This window comes from Electrona antarctica (genome assembly GCF_951216825.1).
Source record: "Electrona antarctica genome assembly, chromosome: 5".
Taxonomy (NCBI): domain Eukaryota; kingdom Metazoa; phylum Chordata; class Actinopteri; order Myctophiformes; family Myctophidae; genus Electrona; species Electrona antarctica.
In genome coordinates this window covers 56,561,825-56,582,829 of record NC_136810.1, presented here as the reverse complement: position 1 = coordinate 56,582,829, position 21,005 = coordinate 56,561,825, and the positions used below count along the sequence as shown (strand labels likewise).

At 42.7% G+C, this 21,005-nt stretch overlaps 1 long non-coding RNA gene across 2 annotated transcripts; it reads left to right on the top strand.

Annotated features, from left to right (window-relative positions):
* The first annotated feature begins 13,588 nt into the window (after positions 1–13,588).
* Positions 13,589–14,349, top strand: LOC306924090. Of its 2 annotated transcripts, XR_013790118.1 has the most exons (4): positions 13,589–13,697; positions 13,812–13,871; positions 14,009–14,214; positions 14,312–14,349. It is a non-coding gene; the product is annotated as an uncharacterized lncRNA (long non-coding RNA). The 2 variants fall into 2 exon arrangements; XR_013790119.1 differs by having other exon boundaries at positions 14,009–14,324.
* Positions 14,350–21,005: the final 6,656 nt, after the last annotated feature.

Sequence of the window (21,005 nt, the reverse complement as noted above, 5' to 3'; positions counted from 1 at the left end):
CTCAGTCTGTGTCTCATAGGAGGGCTTTGGGCAGTTCGGACACCCGTCCACCAATGACATCATCATTAGGCATTTTTTTTTTAACAAGATTTGTTTTAAAATATATTTAGATTGTTATTATCGTGAGAACGATGGCTTCAACTTTTGCATTGCAACTTTTCAGGAAAAGAAAGCCTGCCATTTCTATTAGCTTGGATTCACCATCGATGATGTCACTGGTGGACGGGTTTCTGAACTGCCCACAGCCTTTCTATGAGACACAGACTGAGTAGGAAAAAATTGTGGTATTTTATCATGAACATTAGTTAGGACCAATTATAGGAAGAGAAGTTGAAAAGTGGTGAAGTGGTCCTTTAAAACATGCTCCAAACTTTTCAAAATTAGATAAAACACACATGGTATACTAGTTTTTGGGTTACTAGTAGTACTGTTGTTAGTAGTGTTGTTGTTGAGGATTGTCATTTCAATAATACTTAACTTTCAACCATATATTTGTATAATTGGTCCTCACTTCTCACTGATGCACACTATAAGATTTCTCATAGAGTACACAAAACCCTTTACATGACATGAACAAAATTACAATATTATAATGTACTTATGCTAAAAAACAGTAGTTTAAAGTAAAAAGCATTTAATTGCACCTTTATGCTCAACAGCCTTTAACAATTTTATGTTACAAACTCATCCCTAGACCAAAAAGGGTTTTGTAACAGCAGGAATACACACAATGTTTAGTAATCTTTAGGGTGGTTGTGTTCCATTTGATATCCTTCTACTATCACAGCAGCTCACGAATGTTGCTGCTGTGTTGATCTAACAGGCTACAAGAAAACAGCATACTGTTCTTTCCTAATACTTTCTCTGAAAACGATTGACTCAGTGAATGAGAAATAGTACAAAAATAACAGTTCATTCACACACATGAACCCCCATGGGAATAATACAATAATAGAGTTTATCAATACAATGTATAGCAACAGTTTATTCCCAGTAATCACCAAATCAAGTCGAATCACAGCAGAAACAGCCACACTGATAGATAATATACGTATATATAAATGCAATAGAATGCCAAACCACAGCAGGATTACTCATACATGACATTACAGACCATTTACCCGTCTTTGGTATCTTCCAGCAACTACTTAAAAAGGAAACGAATATAAATGTACAAAACAACAAACTGACTAGATGTAGAACACCTAGAGCTGTGGCTGCCCTCGAGGTGGACCTAAGCACACAGTCTTGGAATGAGGTATATGCCACTGAGGAGACCCAGACCAAGCCTATGAGGCCTTTCTGTCCATCCTACTTAAACTCTATGATAAGCACTGTCCATTAAAAACATCTACAAGCAAAAACAAAAACAGACAGGATAAACCATGGATCACAAAAGGCCTAGAGAATGCATGGAAAAAGAAAAAACATACTATATAGACTATTCATGAAACACAGAACGAAGGATGCAGAAAATAGATACAAAAATAAATTATTAAGTATTAAAAGCAAAAGTCATTCCAATATTCAAAACCGGCGAAAAATCTCAATTCACAAATTATAGACCAATCTCTCTGCTCTTACAATTTTCTAAGATCCTAGAAAAGTTGTTTGTGGCCAGACTTGATAATTTTATAGATAAACATAACTTAATAAGTAACCATCAATATGGTTTCAGGGCAAATAGATCCACTTCAATGGCAGTCATAGATCTAGTCAAACAGATATCAAAAGCAGTAGATGACAAACAATATACAGTAGGGGTATTCATTGACCTGAGAAAGGCTTTTGACACTATTCACCATGAACTACTATTGAAAAAATTGGAAATATACGGTGTAAGAGGAACTGAAAACTCATGGCTAAAGAGCTACCTTAGCGACAGAACACAATTTGTACATATGAATGGTGTAGATTCTGAAGAGCAAAAATAAAATCACATATGGAGTCCCACAGGGCTCTGTATTGGGTCCAAAGCTATTCATTATGTACATAAATGACGTCTGCGATATATTAAAACAAATGAGCTGCGTCTTGTTTGCTGATACGACACTAGTCTGTGCTGCTCAGGAAAACATCTGGATCAGCAGTTTAGCCTTTCTTAATAAACAATTGCTTAATATTACACTCTGATCCAATTGCCGTCTTGCACACAATCTTTGTGTATAATGATGGTTCACGTTTTATTAATTCACAGCAGGAGAGACATACACACAAGCAATAAATCACAACGTGGTTCCCTCTAGACTCCTTTTCCGGAATGTGTCGTGACCCCACACAAGGCATTCTACTGTGACCTAGCACTGCCACCTATTGGTGGGTGGTGGAAACCATGGATGTAAACACCTATGTGACTAATATATCACAGCCAGGTATACTGTGAACACATGACTTAATATTACTTTGTTTTACAGGCATGACATTAACTTTTCAGGTAGAATTAAACAGGTATGATGCCATTACACACAGGTATAGCCAAGCACAATCCTTGTAGGTACTACATTAACAAACACCATAATGGATCATCATGTTACACTTGGTTATGTGGATTTGTTGATGTTTCTCACCGGCTCTAATGAAGCTCTTGTCATACTGTTCACACTAAACAGATTTATATTTCATATGTGTGCGCTCATGACGTCGTGAATTAGTAAAACTCTTTCAACACTGACCACAAGGGAACTGTTTAAATGCAGTGTGTACAACCTTGTGAATATTGCCAAAAGGTTTTCCACACACGTCACGATGATTCGGGTTTCTCTCCAGTGTGAATTCTCTGGTGTCGTTTAAGGTTTGACATTTGAGAGAAGTGTTGTCCACACTGATCACATCCATAGGGTTTTTCTCCAGTGTGAATTCTCTGGTGTCGTTTAAGGCTTTCCATTAGAGAGAAGTGTTGTCCACAATGATCACATCCATAGGGTTTCTCTCCAGTGTGAATTTTCTGGTGGCATTTAAGGCTGGACAATTCAGATAAGTGTTGTCCACACTGATCACATCCATAGGGTTTCTCTCCAGTGTGAATTCTCTGGTGTCGTTTAAGGCTTGCCATTAGAGAGAAGTGTTGTCCACACTGATCACATCCATAGGGTTTCTCTCCAGTGTGAATTCTCTGGTGGCTTTTAAGGCTGGACAATACAGAGAAGTGTTGTCCACACTGATCACATCCATAGGGTTTCTCTCCAGTGTGAATTCTCTGGTGGCTTTTAAGGCTGGACAATACAGAGAAGTGTTGTCCACACTGATCACATCCATAGGGTTTCTCTCCAGTGTGAATTCTCTGGTGTCGTTTAAGGCTTTCCATTAGAGAGAAGTGTTGTCCACACTGATCACATCCATAGGGTTTCTCTCCAGTGTGAATGCTCTGGTGTATTTTAAGGTGTTCCATTCTATAGAAGTGTTGTCCACACTGATCACATCCATAGGGTTTCTCTCCAGTGTGAATTCTCTGGTGTATTTTAAGTTTGGTCATTGTAGGGAAGCGTTTACCACACTGATCACATCCATAGGGTTTCTCTCCAGTGTGAATTCTCTGGTGTCGTTTAAGGCGTGCAATTAGAGAGAAGTGTTGTCCACACTGATCACATCCATAGGGTTTCTCTCCAGTGTGAATGCTCTGGTGTATTTTAAGTTGTGCCATTCTAGAGAAGTGTTGTCCACACTGATCACATCCATAGGGTTTCTCTCCAGTGTGAATTCTCTGGTGTATTTTAAGTTTGGTCATTGTAGGGAAGCGTTTACCACACTGATCACATCCATAGGGTTTCTCTCCAGTGTGAATTCTCTGGTGGCTTTTAAGGCTGGACAATTCAGGGAAGTGTTGTCCACACTGATCACATCCATAGGGTTTCTCTCCAGTGTGAATTCTCTGGTGTATTTTAAGGTGTGTCATTCTAGAGAAGTATTGTCCACACTGATCACATCCATAGGGTTTCTCTCCAGTGTTAATTTTCTGGTGGCTTTTAAGGTGTGCCATCAGAGAGAACTGTTGTCCACACTGATCACATCCATAGGGTTTTTCTCCAGTGTGAATTCTCTGGTGTCGTTTAAGGCTTGCCATTCTAGAGAAGTGTTGTCCACACTGATCACATCCATAGGGTTTCTCTCCAGTGTGAATCTTCTGGTGGCTTTTAAGGTTGGACAATTCAGAGAAGTGTTGTCCACACTGATCACACCCATAGGGTTTCTCTCCAGTGTGAATCCTCTGGTGTATTTTAAGTTTGGACATTGTAGGGAAGCGTTTTCCACACTGATCACAGCAGTGGCATTTTTGTTTAGCCAAGCTTCTTTGTTCATTCACCTCTGGTAGAACAGGGAAGCCAGACTGATGATGCAACACTGAATTGGAAACAAATACAAAGGAAATATTGTTTAGTAGAGGTACTTCATGGACTTAAAATCACATAAACTAATTTTACCAGCCATTTATCATTTGATTCTACATTTTCCCTCCCTATCCCTCTGGCACAAATGGCATGTACAACAGACGTTATTGTCATCGTCCCCCCCCTTTGGACTCCCCCCCCCCCCACCCCCCCCCCCCCCCCCTATTTTAGAAAGAGACAAAAATAAAGGTCTTCCTGTCAATGCTAATATTAAGACAAAATTAACATTGCTAATAAAATTAGCATTGCTAATATCAAGACCTGTTCCCCTCGGGGAACAGGTCTCCACCAGGATAATAGCGTTGTTACCGTTTGTACAAAATGTGTAGGAGTAGGCTAATATAAACATGTTTTTATTTTTTATTTTTATATATCATATGTATATCATGTATAACAGGGCAATAAACATAAATATATAACACGTAACAGTGTATTCAGGACGTCTTACTGGTACAGTAGTGAGCATACAGTACAGTACAGTTGTACACAGATCGGGGCATTTAATGGTGTAAACATTTAAGTTGCATTTCTTCCTCTGCCTAGTAGGAATGTGTGTTTCACCGAAATCACACGCTGTGTTCAAGATTTGAGGAATTTTATTCAAAATGGACCAATCCTGCAAACTTTGGAAGGCAATCTTATAGCCAATCAGGATGGAATATGGGAAAGTGGACAGATTCATTCATTCATTCATTCAAGTTTTATTTATTCTCGAAATTACACTGAGTAATTAAACTCATTTTCAGTGTCGTCGAGTAATACAGTATCATATAGAAAAACATCACAATACATCAGAAGATCAGGAAAAGGAAAACAAAAGGTATAAATGTGAATTAAATAAAAAGCTAAGACAAATTTAAAAACGATCTAAAAACAGTTACATATTGTGTGGGGGTCTGTATGCTCACCAAGGTTTTAAAACGACTCAAGGGTACCAATGTGGTCAATTTTAATGTTGTTTGCATTAGTATTAGGGCCACAGAAGCTAAAAGCAGATCTACCAAGTTCAGAGTTAACTTTTGGTATACCTTGAATTTGGGGAAATTACTTGACCCCGGTGTATTAGGTTTCAGAGTCCCATTTCAGAAAAGGTGAGATTCTCGTCTCTGTCAGGGAGGACCATCAAACCTTGTTATATAAGATACAATGGTGAGTACCATTAGCTATCACCCGTAATAAATCGAATCGATGAGTGATAAACAGAGTCTAGGGATTTAAGAGTGGATGCTGCTGCATGTCTATAGATTATGTCTCCATAATCCAAGACCGACAGGAACACTGCCTCAACTACCCTCTTTCTGCTAATGACAGGACAGGACAGATGCGTGTTGATCACACGACTATGTAGATAGTGTATACCGATTTGCGTGATATATGGATAAAATATGTATGACTTATGTACAAAATATGTACAATATGTTTTGACAAAATCGGCCTCATGGTGGCGCTATAACCGGCAGATGTGGCATATCTTCCTCAGCCTAGTGGGAATGTGTGTGCATAATATCATGCAAATCGCACGCTGTGTTAATGATTTGAGGCGTTTAGTTGGAAATGGACAAATGGGATAAAATCTGTACAAGTAATAGAAATAAATGTGTTTTGCAAAAAATGGCATCATGGTGGCGCTATAACAGGAAATCGTGGAAAAAGTGGGGCAGAGGTTCATCGTTGGCATCCAGGAAGTGTGTGTGCACAGTTTGGCATCAGCTGGGCCAACGGTGGCAGAGATTAGCTGTACACAGACGGACGGACGGACAGACGGAGGGCAAAACTCTCCCCATGCCTTCAGCCGGTGCACTGGAGACAATAAACATGACTAGATAAAAACATCCTTATGACATACTGTACCCATATTGACACTGTATGTAACTTACAGAGGTCTGGGTGGTCATTGGGTTTAGATAAAAAAACATCCTTATATGACATGCTGTATATCCATATAGACACTGTAAATAACTTACAGAGGTCTTGAGGATCATCCTGTTGCGCAGAATTGTTCCCAGTGGGTTTGAGAGAGTTCATCTTCAACTGAAGGCCGGAGTCCACAGTCAGATGTGATCAGAAATGATTGATATCCTGGAGGAGCATTGAATTATCCTATACCGCCACTCGAGGTTTAGGAACGCACCAGATCCCACGCGTCATTAATCCAAATTGAATGTGTGTGGCACTGTGTGCGTAATGTGTGTAGCGGAGCGTGGCTCGTCAGTTTCTGTTCTCTGGTTGTGTGTGGTGTGGACGCAGCGTTCCTCTACAGTCTACATAGAGCCTTTTTATTGTGCAACAGCAGCTAGCCAGGCAGCGTTTGGTTTCCTGTCTGTTCCTGCATCACGACTGCTTGACACCATGAAGGGAAATGCTTCTTAAAGTGACAGATAGCGACAGATAGAGACACTGCAGCTGCATAGTGAGGGAGATTAGGGCCATATTTTAGAGAAATGTGGACACGGCTGCGCGACTTTTTTTTCCACATGCTCTCCGTCACCATACGTTTCAGTTTGGAAGGGGGGCCACGTCCAATTCAGTAGCTTAATGCCACTTATCGGCAGTTATAAGTGAACATACCATTAACAGCCTATACCAGTAAGGCGAGATCGCGTGCACGCATCCGCCTGGGTGACGGCAGACTGCTGGGCGAGCGCTGGCGCTTTGTCATGGGGGCTCAGATCAACATATCACCCCTGATGGAGCCTGATAGCCTCTTGACGACAACAAACAAATGTGCAGTGAGATAATTTAGAATACCTTCATGGAGCACGCTATCTCTGCGCGTCCTTGAAGTTTAAGAACGGACAAAAGTATTAAAGTTTAACATGTATTTAATCAAATTGCATAAAGATAAAATATTACAGATTGAATAATAGAATGAGTTACAGCTCTCAGCAATACATAGTCACCGAGTGGCAGATCATGAAGTCTGGCGCACTCGTTCTATCTATCCCTCGCCCATATATACATTTTAACAATGCAAGGGAAGTCCCAATGAATCATCATTTCTGTGCGTCCCCTTCTCTGAGACTTCTGATTTTCCTTGGGGTGATATATTGGTCATATAGCCATTTTCAACCTAAAGATGAAAGAAGACAACACAGCCTTTAGAATTATGGGAACTAATGGGTTAACAGTCATCGCTTGAACACTTGAGTTGCTATAGATCTATAGATATAGATGTATGTTCGTTTCTCAATACTTCCTGAGAGGTGCCTATTTCTGGCCTGGTGCGACAGCATGGGGCTTTTTGCCCTGTGAGAGGATAACTATTATACACACAGTATGTACAACATGTCTGGGTATCATGTTGGCCTTGATTAAATGAACTGCTTCATGTGGTATTCTGTTGGGAAGACAAACTACAACTAATGATGTGGGTCAAGTGTTCAAGCATAGACACACAATAAGATAATATACTCATAATAGTCAGCAAAACTATATTATCACACTATACACTGACACCACGCTAGACAGGAACGCCCAAAAACGTCACATCCGGTTTTAGCCTGGGGTAAGAATTTTCTATGGCTGCCAATGCAACTTGGTCCAATCCTTAATCACATACGGACAAACATCTATGCCGATGCTATCTAACTTGCGGAGGTAGTGTGCCTTGTCCACGGGCAACAGATCTTTCAATCTAATCGCTACTCTGCTCAATATTGTCAAATTGCATTGCAGTGAACGAGCGCAAATCACAACTTCCCCCGGTGGTGGGCGGAGTCACAGTTTGAGGCGCTGTTTACGTGCCGTGGTGTCAGTGTATGCCATAACTAATTGGCACTTTTTAAGATTAATGGATATGATTAGACAACAATAGAATTGAAGAGAATATAAGCAAAGGATATCTCAACAGAAAGATATTCCAACACCCCCCATGATGAATGTCTTGCGACTGGCCATGACCAATCTTGGGCCGTCTGGAAAACCTTGAACCGTCTGTGGGTCAGCGAAGGACGCTGCAAGGCATCCATGAAAACATGGAAACTAACATTTTCTGATGCATGTGTGTGCGCCGCGGTGAACCACAAACAATGGACCACATCATGAGATGTATTCTATGCTCCACAATGTACTGGAGATGACCTGGCCAAACCAAATGCTGCTGCACTCGCCTGCGACCAACCACTGGAAAGACGTGATATAGAGGATGGCCAGACATGAAGAAGAAGATCAACATTATGGAATGAATTCTGTACTCATGGCCATATATGGAGCGTGTCTTGAGTGCACAGGGTTTGATGAGGTCAGATCAACAAGAGTGGCTGGCCAGCTCCATATATGCAGATCTAGGATTATCCATCTCCATGTATGGTTATCCAGGGTTAGATGAGGTCAGTGTCGTGAACTTCATAAGATGGCCATATACAGTATGATGTCACAACGTCATATCCAAATATGGAGATCTATAATGGTCTCCAAAATAAAGAAAAGAAAAGAAAAGAAAAGAAAAGAAAAGAAAAGAAAAAAGCTCAGCTCAGGCACAACACTGCTAAAATAATTATGAGGTTATTTTGGAGTTTGTAGTTTGTCCAGGGAGTGAGTGGAGCTCTTCACTGGGTTTTGGTATACAGGACATTCCACATCACTGTGGTGTTGTTGTTGTTATTGTTGCTGAGGTCATGGTGCTTTATTGCTGTTGTGAGAGCTGATTGTTCTTGTTATTGTTGCTGAGGTCATGGTGGTTTATTGCTGTTGTGAAAGCTGATTGTTGTTGTTGTTACTCTTTCAACACCTCTAACAGATCCACAGGAAGACAAGACGCTGTAATTGTGATAATAGTTTTATATACTTTGTTATAGAAGTCTCACTACATGAAGTGAGACATGGGAGGACGAAGTGAGACAAGAAAGATATGGGCTATTTGAGTATAAAGACGTTCGTTTTGTTTTAAAATCCTGAGGGTTCGTTTATCTACCCACGCCCCACCCTCTCATACATACAAATGTTGTGTCAAACCATGTGACTCCCATTGGAAATGCATTGTGAGCTTGCATCAGTCAATAAGTCTCATGCATCAGCTATACATCAATCTGTTGTGAAGGTGTGAGTCAGGCCTCAGAGTTAAACGAAGCCTTTACCATGTGCCCTCTATACCAAACAGGAAGCTGAACATGACTGGGAAAAAAATGAAAAGATTGCTCTCGCTACGCACGCGGTGCACACCGCACGCGCACACACACACACACACACACACACACACACACACACACACACACACACACACACACACACACACACACACACACACACACACACACACACACACACACACACACACACACACACACACTCTCTCTCTCTCTCTCTCTCTGTTTATACATTTTAAGTCATTTGTATACAATTCTTTAAATAACTGATATTGTTGTTGGAAGTAACACGTTGCTCTACCTTTACTCGTGTGAAATTAGGTCAGTGGCAAACAATGGGTCGGTGGGGCAACGATTTCGATTGGTATGTGCTGCGAAAAATAAAATACCCCTATTTTTTATGATTCATATTTCAAAAGTATTTAAAAAAATAAAATATAAACATTGAGATATTTGAGAGTTGTTTTTTTAAATAAAGATAATTGCATACATTTAACAAACATTTGAGAAATATATAGGGCTTAAGTTGGTTGTTGATGTAGACCTATTTTGAATAAGTTTGGGTCCCGGGCAGAGAGGAGACACCAAATGTATCTTTCGGGTCTCGATCTGAAAACGTTTGAGAAACCACAGCTTTTTAGGTCTCGTTAGTCTTATCACACTGAATGAGCCATCTGGAGACCGCTAGTCTTACACCAGATGATATGGGTGGGTGCCACCATGGGCCATGGGGTGGGGTGGGTGCAGGGCTCCCCCGCCAGCATGTGGGGGTGGAGGGAGAGGGGTGGAGGGAGAGGGGGAGAGGGGTGGAGGGGTGGAGAGAGAGGGGTGCAGGGGGTCCCCCTCCACCCCCACCATGGGGTGGTGCATGGGGGTCGAGGCACAGGGGTGCAGGGCACCCCCTCCACCCCCACCATGGGGTGGGTGCAGGGCTCCCCCGCCACCCCCACCATGGGGTGCATGGTGGGGGTTGAGGGACAGGGGTGCAGGGCACCCCCTCCACCCCCACCATGGGGTGGTGCATGGGGGTCGAGGGACAGGGGTGCAGGGCACCCCCTCCACCCCCACCATGGGGTGGGTGCATGGTGGGGGTGGGTGCATGGTGGGGGTTGAGGGACAGGGGTTCAGCGGTGCAGAGGCTCCCCTCCCCCTCCCACATGCTGGCTTGTTGCACATCCTCTGTCAGCTCCACAGGAAGTAGCTTCACTTCCGGTTCCATATGAGGTTTCACTTGTGTCGTGATGTGAAATGTGACAAATGTCACACAATTGTTTTCATATATATGCTTTCAACCTGGTGTGCCATTGGTGATTGATTGAATACTTTATTTACAGTTTGCCTAGAAGACAAGCACAGGGAAGTACAGTACAATGTTTGAAACGCTGAGGAAGGCCGAAACACGAAACACGTCCGTTTCTCTAGAATAGATAGAAAGAAAACGAGTCATAAGAAACTACTCAAGAGAGTGCGGATATTCCTTCCTTCCTTCCTACTACTACTACTACTTACTAGCACCAGTAAGACGCCTAACGAGTGCACGCATCCGCCTCGTTGACGGCGCAGACTGCTGGGCGAGCGCAGGCGCTTTGGCATGGGGGGGTCAGATCATTCAACATGGAATGAATTCTGTACTGGCCATATAAGGATCATGTCTTGAGTGTACAGGGTTTGATGAGGTCAGATCAACATATGAAAAGAGAGGAAGCCGCACACTCATATGCTCCGAAGGATAAGTTTATTGACGACGTTTCGAGCCAAGGCTCTTCATCTGGTCAAACTCAAGATCAACATATGAAATGTCAGAACAGGTCAGCTCCATATATGGAGATCTAAGGGTGGCAGCGGGGACATTCTCTTGAGTGTACAGGGTTTGATGAGGGCCGGGCCTTCGTTTTCGGGCCTGTTGAGAACTTTAGCTTTTGCCGGCTGTAGGGCGTGGATGCACTAATGGCTCGTCTAGAGTTTGAATGGACAGGTATCAGTCAAAAGGGAGCACATCTGGGCGAGCACTGATAGTGAGGCAGCTTAACCCTTAGAAGATGAAAGACGCCAATTGGCGTCTTCATCAGAATTCCGTAAATGATCAATGACGCCAATTGGCGTCTTCAGCTTTTCTTATTAATCTAACCATATTAACATCCTCCGGAGCGCTGTTTAAACTCCTGAGCTTATATTCCAACTACATTACCCATAAAACCCGTGTCACGTGACACACCTGCATCCTTTGCTATAAAACCTGGCCACCCCCCCGGGATCTGCGTGGGGAAGACAGTTTTGGAGTAGTCTATGGTGCGTGTCGAAAGTGAGTGAGTAGTATTGTATTGATTGAGCGAGTTTTGTAGCAGTAGTAGTAGTTGTAGTAATAGTAGTAGTAGTAGTAGTAATATTAGTAGTTAGTTGTAGTAATTTAGGTTTATATTTAGTTTAGATTCTTTAGTTAGTAGTCTGTTGTCTGTCAAAAAAACAACAAAAAAAAACCAAAAAAAAGTGTCCGCGTCTTGCCGTCTTATCTGTGTATAGTATAGCTTTAGATCGTTAGTTTAGTGTGTTTATTTTTACCTGTTTAGTGTGTGTCTGTCTGTTGGTTGAGTGTTGGTTTGTCTGTACGTCTTGTTAGTTTATATAGTAGATTACGAGTGTAGTCGGTCAGTAGTCAGTGTCAGAGTGTAGTTCGACATGGCGCCAAAAAAACGCTCCAAAAAGCGTCCATCTCCCCTTCCCTCTACCTCCACTGGTGGTGTGCGCCAAACAACCATGGAGGAACATCTCCGCATGGTCTTCGTCGGGAAGAAGGGCCGGCCCCGTAATCCTGATCCTCTTCCACCTCAGACCGACGAGGAGTTGTCTGGTAGCAACGGAGAGAAGCCAGGAGATGCGGTGGTGCCTCTTGTCCCCCCCGGGCCTGATGCTAAGCCCCTTGTCCCCGATGTCGAGCCTACTGTCGTCCCCGATGTGAAGCTCTTGTCCCCCGTCAAGAAGAAGAGCAGGCAAGCGGCTTCGCCCGGTCCCCAGCCCGGTGGCAGCGGGTTGCAGGATCGCGGCCTTCTCGCATCTACTAGCCCCAAGCCTGCGCCCAGTGTTAGCGGTCCCTCTCCCCGGCCTGGCTCGAGCGACGACACCGTGCTCCGCCGATCTACACGGGTTACGAGGTTTTCCAAGGGGTTTGTCGCCCCCCCCCCCCCCCAATCTTCCTCCGAAGAGGACTTTGAGCCGTTTCGAGACAGCGATGGAGCCTAACCGTCCCCCGATGAGCTCGATGGTAAGAATCTTATTGTCTGAAACATTGTTACGAAAAATGCCAACACATTGTAGCCAACACACATCAAAGCAAAGTGTCCATCGTTGTATCCCCCCCCCCACTGCTACAGCGGTGGAGTCCTAAGCGAACCAATGGGGCTTTCAAATAGATCTGTATTGAACTTGCATGATGATCAAATGAACGTATTGTACCGTGGTTTATATGCTATATATTATGAGAAATGTTCCATTACTTTTTTCCCCATCTATTCAGTATTGTTTTATCGTTTATTATGATCCCTGTTTTTTTGTATTACTTTTCCGCGCCGCTGGGGGAAGGGTGGTGTAATGCAGGCCGCAAAGCTAAGCTAATTCATTATACTACTAAATCTATATAATATTGCGCTTGCATGATAATCAAAATAGTGTATTGTACCGTGGCTTATAGGCAAAATCATATAAGATGATCGCTAGAAATAAATGATTTGGATTATGTAGCATGCACGATACAACTATCATATAAAAAATGTATTTTGACGATGACGAAGGTTTTCAGGAGGAGGCCGCCATCATGCGGCATGGCCGCATGATGGCGGCACCTTCGTCTGGAACATTTCTCATAATATATAGCATATAAACCACGGTACAATACGTTCATTTGATCATCATGCAAGCTCAATACAGATCTATTTGAAAGCCCCATTGGTTCGCTTAGGACTCCACCGCTGTAGCAGTGGGGGGGGGGATACAACGATGGACACTTTGCTTTGCTTTGATGTGTGTTGGCTACAATGTGTTGGCTGAAATGGATCAACACTGAATAGATGGATGTGTTGGCCACAATTCGTATGTGATTGGCTACATTTTGTATGAAGGAATGTAATTGTAGCGTGCACTCCAGCTAAATGATTATTTATTTGTACATATTTAGAACCGGGTGATGAGGAGTGGCACGATGATGAAGATGAGGTGAACAGTGATGTGGATGGAGGTGAGTAACTAGAGAGCTAAATAACTTGTGGATGTGGCTAAAGTCTGTGCATTTGGCACTATGGAGAACGCTACACCATGCCTCTAATTGATTGAAATGGTTGTTGTTTTACAGATGATGAACAGCCCATCATCTCGACAGCTGCAGATGCTGCCCCTGTGCCCATGGAAGCAGGTATAAATACAATGCACAGAACAAAATCATGTATATCATTTTATAGTCTCATCACATGTTACAGCTCCACCAGATGTATTCTACATGAATAAAAACAATGTTTTTTATGCTAATAATTGTGTATTCCTGTAATTTAGGTGATGCCAACTCAACGGCTTCGCCAGGGTGGTCTGCTGGTGGGTGGGAGCCACAGGACATCCCGTTTACTGGAGAGCCGGGTGTTCACTGTGACCTCAGTGCAGAGAGTGATCCAGTGGACTTCTTTGAGCTGTTGCTGACCGATGAGCTGCTCCAGTATATTTGCGATGAGACCAACAGATATGCAGCGCAGTCCATCGCAATGGTGTGTATTGTGTATATTCCACATTGATGTTTTCCCAAATTGATGACTTTGTTGTAATTTCTGCAAATAAATCTAACTTATATATCTATCTATCTAGATCCAGGACCCACTCCCACACTCCACAGTGAAGAAATGGACGGATGTCTCTGTGATAGAGTTGAAGAATTTCTTCGGGCTCTTTTTCCTGACGGGCCTTGTGAGGAAGCCAACCCTTGTGTCATACTGGTCCCGGCGTAAGGCTAATGAGACACAGCAGTTCAGGCGCACCATGAGCCTGACCCGGTTTCTGCTGCTCAAGCGGTTCCTTCACTTCAGTGACCAGGAGACTCCAGACACAGCGGACCGCATGTACAAAGTCAGATATCTTGTGAACTACCTTCTGGCCCGGTTTCAGTCCATGTACACCCCAGAGAAGAACATATCCATCGACGAAGGTGTTATGCTATGGAAGGGAAGACTGGCTTGGAAGTGCTATAATCCGTTGAAGCCGGTGAAATGGGGGATTAAATCCTACTGCCTAGCCGATTCAGCGACGGGCTACCTCTGGAACATGAAGCCATATACCGGAGTAGGCTGTGGGCTGGACACGACCGTGATGGAGCTTCTCGGACCGTTGTCCAACAAAGGCTACCATTTGTACATGGACAATCTGTACAACTCAGTGAACAGGTGTATTATGCTACTGTCTTTGGGAACCCATGTATGTGGGACGATGAGGAAGAACAGGGGGGAACCACCGGAGATGAAGCGGCTTAGCAAACCAGGCGACATGAAGCTGGGCGAGACTCTGATGCGCCACAACAATGACGGGGTGATGCTGTTGGCTTGGCGGGACAAGAAGGTTGTCAAAATGTGCAGCACCATCCACCCACACACGATGGTCACAGTCACTGAGAGGCGTAAGAAAGCCAGAGTGACGCCAGGCGAGCCAGTCAGGGATAAAAAAATTAAGCCACATTGTGTCAACAAGTACATGAATGGTGTGGACAAACTAGACCAACATATCTCCTACTATCCGTTTGCCCGTAAGTCCTACAAGTGGCCTGTGAAGTTTGTCTTTTACATGTTTCAGATGGTGATGTACAATGCGTTCGTGTTGCACAAACTCAAACAGGGCAGGACAAAAACTCTCCTGGACTATATCATGTTGGTGGTGGAGAGGTGGACATCACTGAGACCAGGGAGGCCGGAGGAGGAGGAGGAGGAGGAGGAGGAGGAGGAGGCGGCGGCGGCGGAGGGGGCAGTGGGGGGTGATCGTCCATATAGGGCAAGAGCAGGTGATGAGAATAGGAGACTTGAGGTGCATTTGCGTGGCCATGTGCCAGTGAGAATTGACAAGAGAACCTGCAGGCTCCACCTGCTCAGTAACGGTCCCAATGGTAGACCACTCCGGCATATGACCCTGTATTACTGCCCTGATTGTGAGGTGCCCTTGTGTTTGTTCCCATGCTTCTTCGTTTACCACAAGGACAAGAATATCAAGCACTACTTTGAATAACTGTTCTCTTTTTTTTTCTTTTTTTCTGTCTTATTTTGAAAGTCTACACCCTCAACGTCAATAGAACTGTAACTACCCTGTATACCCTACACACACACTGTCAACGTCAAATAGAACTGTACCCTGTATAGCCTACACATACAATGTCAACGTCAAAATAGTGTAACAGTGCGGCTAAGCTGCTTCATCTCCGGTGGTTCAGGGGGGGAGGGGGGGGAGGGGGGGTGGGTGTCCTACACACACACTGTCAACGTCAAATAGAACTGTACCCTGTATAGCCTACACATACAATGTCAACGTCAAAATAGTGTAACAGTGCGGCTAAGCTGCTTCATCTCCGGTGGTTCAGGGGGGGAGGGGGGGTCGGTGTCCTACACACACACTGTCAACGTCAAATAGAACTGTACCCTGTATAGCCTACACATACAATGTCAACGTCAAAATAGTGTACAGTATGTACACTATGTATTGCATTAGTATTTATTTATTTTCTGTAATTATTTTAAATTATAATGTTTATGTTCTGGTTATGTTCTGGTTATGTTCTGAAGAAATAAAAATAAAAGTGCACTTTTCCAATTTGAGATACCTATTTTTATTTTTACACTATTCTGAGGTTTATGGTTTGACTAAGCGAGTTTCAACTGTGATTTACTCTGTAATTGTAGATGGTAAGAACCCAATTTTTTTTTTATAATGCAGTATACATTCAAGTCTATATTTTGATACATATCATGGGCACCAAGTCATATCAAAACAATGTCCTTGGATGTGTTTTTTATCAAAACTGTGTTTCTTCGTAACAGGTTTTTGAGATTCATGCATGAATATACAAGGTACTGGTAAGACTATGTAGACATGGTATATATCAAAATGTGCGTTAGAATGTCTACATTTACCCCAAAAAGAATTTGAGTTTCTATCACGTTCCAATGCAGAGCTATGGGAACTTTTAGCTGGATAGGTCAGATTGGTCCTGACTGACCATGCTATTTATAGATGGCAAAATATCTACAGTGGTACATGTGAGAAACTTTTTTCTTTTTCTTTTTCTAACTAGACAACTCACCCTTTAAAATGAGATATGGCATGGGTGTGTACGCCCAGCAGAAAAAAAGTTCTTTAGAAAATAAAACTTCAACTGGTCATAACTTTTTTTGTTGTCCTAGAAACAGAAAACAGTGTAAATGCAGGCTCTTTTAAATGGCTTCCAACACAAGAACTAAACATTTTATCAACTCAGTTCATTTTTTTCCTGGAAGCAGACAAGTCAAGCTTTCTCTGAAGGTCTTTCGTTGTCACACATTCACAACAGAGAATTTTCAATAAATCATTCAAAAACGCCATTCTGCCATAGAGAAGTCTAAAAACTATATAGAAATCCATGAAACTCTCAAAGAGTTAAGGCCATATTTTAGCAAAATGTGGACGCGGCGGACAAAACCGCCAATTTTTTTCCACATGCTCTCCATAACCATACGTTTCATTTTGGGAGGGGGGCCACGTCATCAAGATGTCAGAAGGCGGCCATCTTGGCGTTCAAAGATGGCCACCATGTAATATCTATAAGTGCCACTATCTCGGCTTCTAAGCCACTTAGAAGGTCAATCTTGGTGTCAAAATATACATTATCTAGGTCAAGGAATGCAATAAGGTCATTGAGAATATCAGTAGACGTTTATTTGTGCCAATATTGAATAAATACGGTCATTCTAGCAACATATTTACATCATCTTCAACTCTGTTAGCAGTCAGACACATTGAAAAAAGTGTGTGTGTGCGTGCAGTGAAAAGGGGAGGGGTCGGTGAATGTGGAAATTGTAATTGTAATTTGCGTCACAGCGAAATGTTGCGCAATAACAGTATGTCATACAAAAGCAATATTTGTACAGTAAATATGGCAGTTGCATGGATGCAATGTAGTGCAGATGGATTTCTGTGGCATGCATCCTTTTTTGTGCATAGAGAGATGTGTGCTAACGGAGTGATTTGGTAGGAGAAGTCGGACGGATAAACGGGCATATTGCTTTGCACCCCCTATAGTAGTAGGATGAGCATCAAAACTATATTTTAAATACTTTTCATTAGCACATGCATGCCTTTTACATTCCATAGGGCTGGACCACACATGGACCCCATTTGGTTGTTTTCTGCATCTTCCTCTGTGACCTGCCACCTTCATGTCATCTCTCACAGCATCCTTAAACCTCGTCTTTGGCCATCCTCTTACCTGGCAGCTACATCTTCAGCATCCTTCTCCCAATGTACCCTCATCCCTCCTTTTCACATGTCTAAACCATCTCAACCTCGATCACCTCTCTTGCTTTATCCCCAAACCTTCTAACCTGGGCTGATCCTCTAATTTAGTCATATCTAATAATGTCCTTCCTTTTCACTCCTAATGAGAACCATAGCACCCTTAATTTTGCCACATCCAGCGGTGCCTCCTTTTCATCAGTGCCACCAGCATGGCTGGTCTCACTACCATGTTATACATCTTCCCTCTCACTGGTAGCCTTTTGTCACAAATAACTTCTGAAAACATATGTCCCATTTTCTCAATACACTGGCTTCGCTTGCTAGAACATTTCCATCTCTATACTCACCTTAACCTGTTACACTACTGTCTAGCCAATTGGTACAAATCAATTTCTCCCTCCCTCACCATCTCTCTTTGCCTTACCTCTATACTTACTGTACCCTCTGAAACTCATGGCATTGCCCATTGACATATATATTAATTAATAATCTCTTTTAGAAGGGAGACCTGGGCTACAACAAGATGGCAACATCCTACTATAATGCACACAGTCTGTGTGTGTGTCTGTACATCTGTAATCCACGTAACTCGAGAACCGTTTGCCCCACCGACACACACGTTCCACACACCCACAGGGAGTGCAGTGCCCGGTGTCGAGTCGGTCGGACCCACGGTTGTCCAGAGCCGCCCTTTTTCATTTGGCGGCCATCTTTGAACGCCAAGATGGCCGCCTTCTGACATCTTGATGACGTGGCCCCCCTTCCAAAATGAAACATATGGTTATGAAGAGCATGTGGAAAAAATGTGGCGCTTTTGTCTGCCGCGTCCACATCATTTCGCTAAGCTACCGGACTATGACACTTTGGCATGGGGGAGTCAGATCAACATGGAATGAATTCTGGCCATATAAGGAGCATGTTTTGAGTGTATAGGGTTTGATGAGGTCAGATCAACATATGGAATGTCAGAACAGGACAGCTCCGTGGACTGGGAAATCATTTTAGAGAGGGCTCAGAAGGTTTTGATTTCCATCAAACATAGACAGATGCAATTTAATAGTGTTCATAGAACTTACTTTACCCCACTCAGAGTATTTCCCCGTATACGTGCCAAAGATGTAAGATAACAGCTGGCTGCCTATTTATTATACTGTATGTTATGGAGCTGCCCACTTTGGGTTGATTACTGGAAGTTCATCATGTCTACTGTCTCTGATATCGTAGAGATTGATTTAGGCCTACGACGTGATCCAAGAATTTGGTTACTGAGGGTGACGTTAAGCTGATCAACACACATTTTAACAAAGAGTATTTTGTGTTACTCGCCATGAGTACAGCTGCAAAGAAAATCTTTCTGGTTAACTGGAAATCTGAAAACTCACCTTAACAGAGACACTGGCTGAATTACCTTTCATCATACTGTACTCCAGAAAAGATACTGTACCGTGTAAGCAGAAAGCCTGTTGCTTATGAAAAGATCTGTGGTAGGTTATGCTGTGTAGTTTACCTAGTACTAGTAGCCAGCCCATAGAGCCCCATTGTGAACCCGGACATGTTGAGTACACCAAGGTTTTATGTTAGAAATGTTTAGTATGGGTCCCCAGCATGTAGAAACTGCCGGATGCTAACTTGCATATTATGCAAGCAACATATGCAAACACTCATTGGGCTAAAAACGGCCAATGCCGTCATCACAAATTGATTATGTCAGCACATTTGGGCAAGTGGGCATGGCCGTTTTAAGCCCAATGAGTGTTTTTTTTTGCAAAACTAGTGCTTGGAATGGATTCAGCATCATGAAAACCCCCTAGTTTGACACATCACATGCTAGATAAAGCATGATGACATTTTGAATATTTTGCCTTCTATAGGTTGTTAATGGTATGGTCACATATTATGCCAATTATGAAGAAAGAAAAAGGAGAAAAAAAGGAAGAAAAGTGATTCTGTAATTCCATATATGGAGATCTAAGGGTGGTAGCGGGGACATTCTCTTGAGTGTACAGGGTTTGATGAGTGCTGGGCCTTTTCGGGCCTGTTGAGAACTCCTAGATTTCGCCGGCTGCCGCGCACGGCTGCACTAATAACTTTGGGGCAGGCCCGTCCATAGAGTTTAAATAGACAGGTATCAGTCAAAAGGGAGACATCGAAGAGGAAGGATGGATGGGGAAGGATGAATGAACAATGTATGGAATGTCAAAACAGGTTATATATCCATATATGGAGATCTAAGGGTTTGAGGTTTGAGAGGTCAGATGTAGAGTTTCTGGCCAATATTGATGACATCAGGGATCACCATATATATGGGCTTAATTGCGACAGCAGATCGCATTTACTATGACATAATGGATCTATATGGGAGTTTTCCCATGTATGGGGATTTTGAGTGAAAAATGTACGATTTCATAGTAAATGCGACCTGCAGTCGCAACAATACAAGGTCTGCTAAAAGGATTTATCCAAGATAACCTATGGCTTGTTTCCATTGAGGTCCTTTTGTATTCATTAAAGATGCATGTCATAAGCAGAAATGTTAAAACATGCTCCAAACTTTTCAAAATTAGATAAAACACACATGGTATAATATACTGTTGTTAGTAGTGTAGTGTTGTTGTTGAGGATTGTTATTTCAATAATACTTAACTTTCAACCATATCTTTGTATAATTGGTCCTCACTCCTCACTGATGCACATTATAAGATTTATCATAGAGTACACAAAACCCTTTACATGACATGAACAAATATTATAATGTACTTGTGCTAAAAACAGTAGTTTAAAGTAAAAAGCATTTAATTGCACCTTTATGCTCAACAGCCTTTAACAATTTCATGGTACAAACTCATCCCTAGACCAAAAAGGGTTTTGTAACAGCAGGAATACATACAATGTTTAGTAATCTTCAGGGTGGTTGTGTTCCATTTGATATCCTTCTACTATCACAGCAGCTCACGAATGTTGCTGCTGTGTTGGTCTAACAGGCTACAAGAGAACAGCATACTGTTCTTTCCTAATACTTTCTCTGAAAACGATT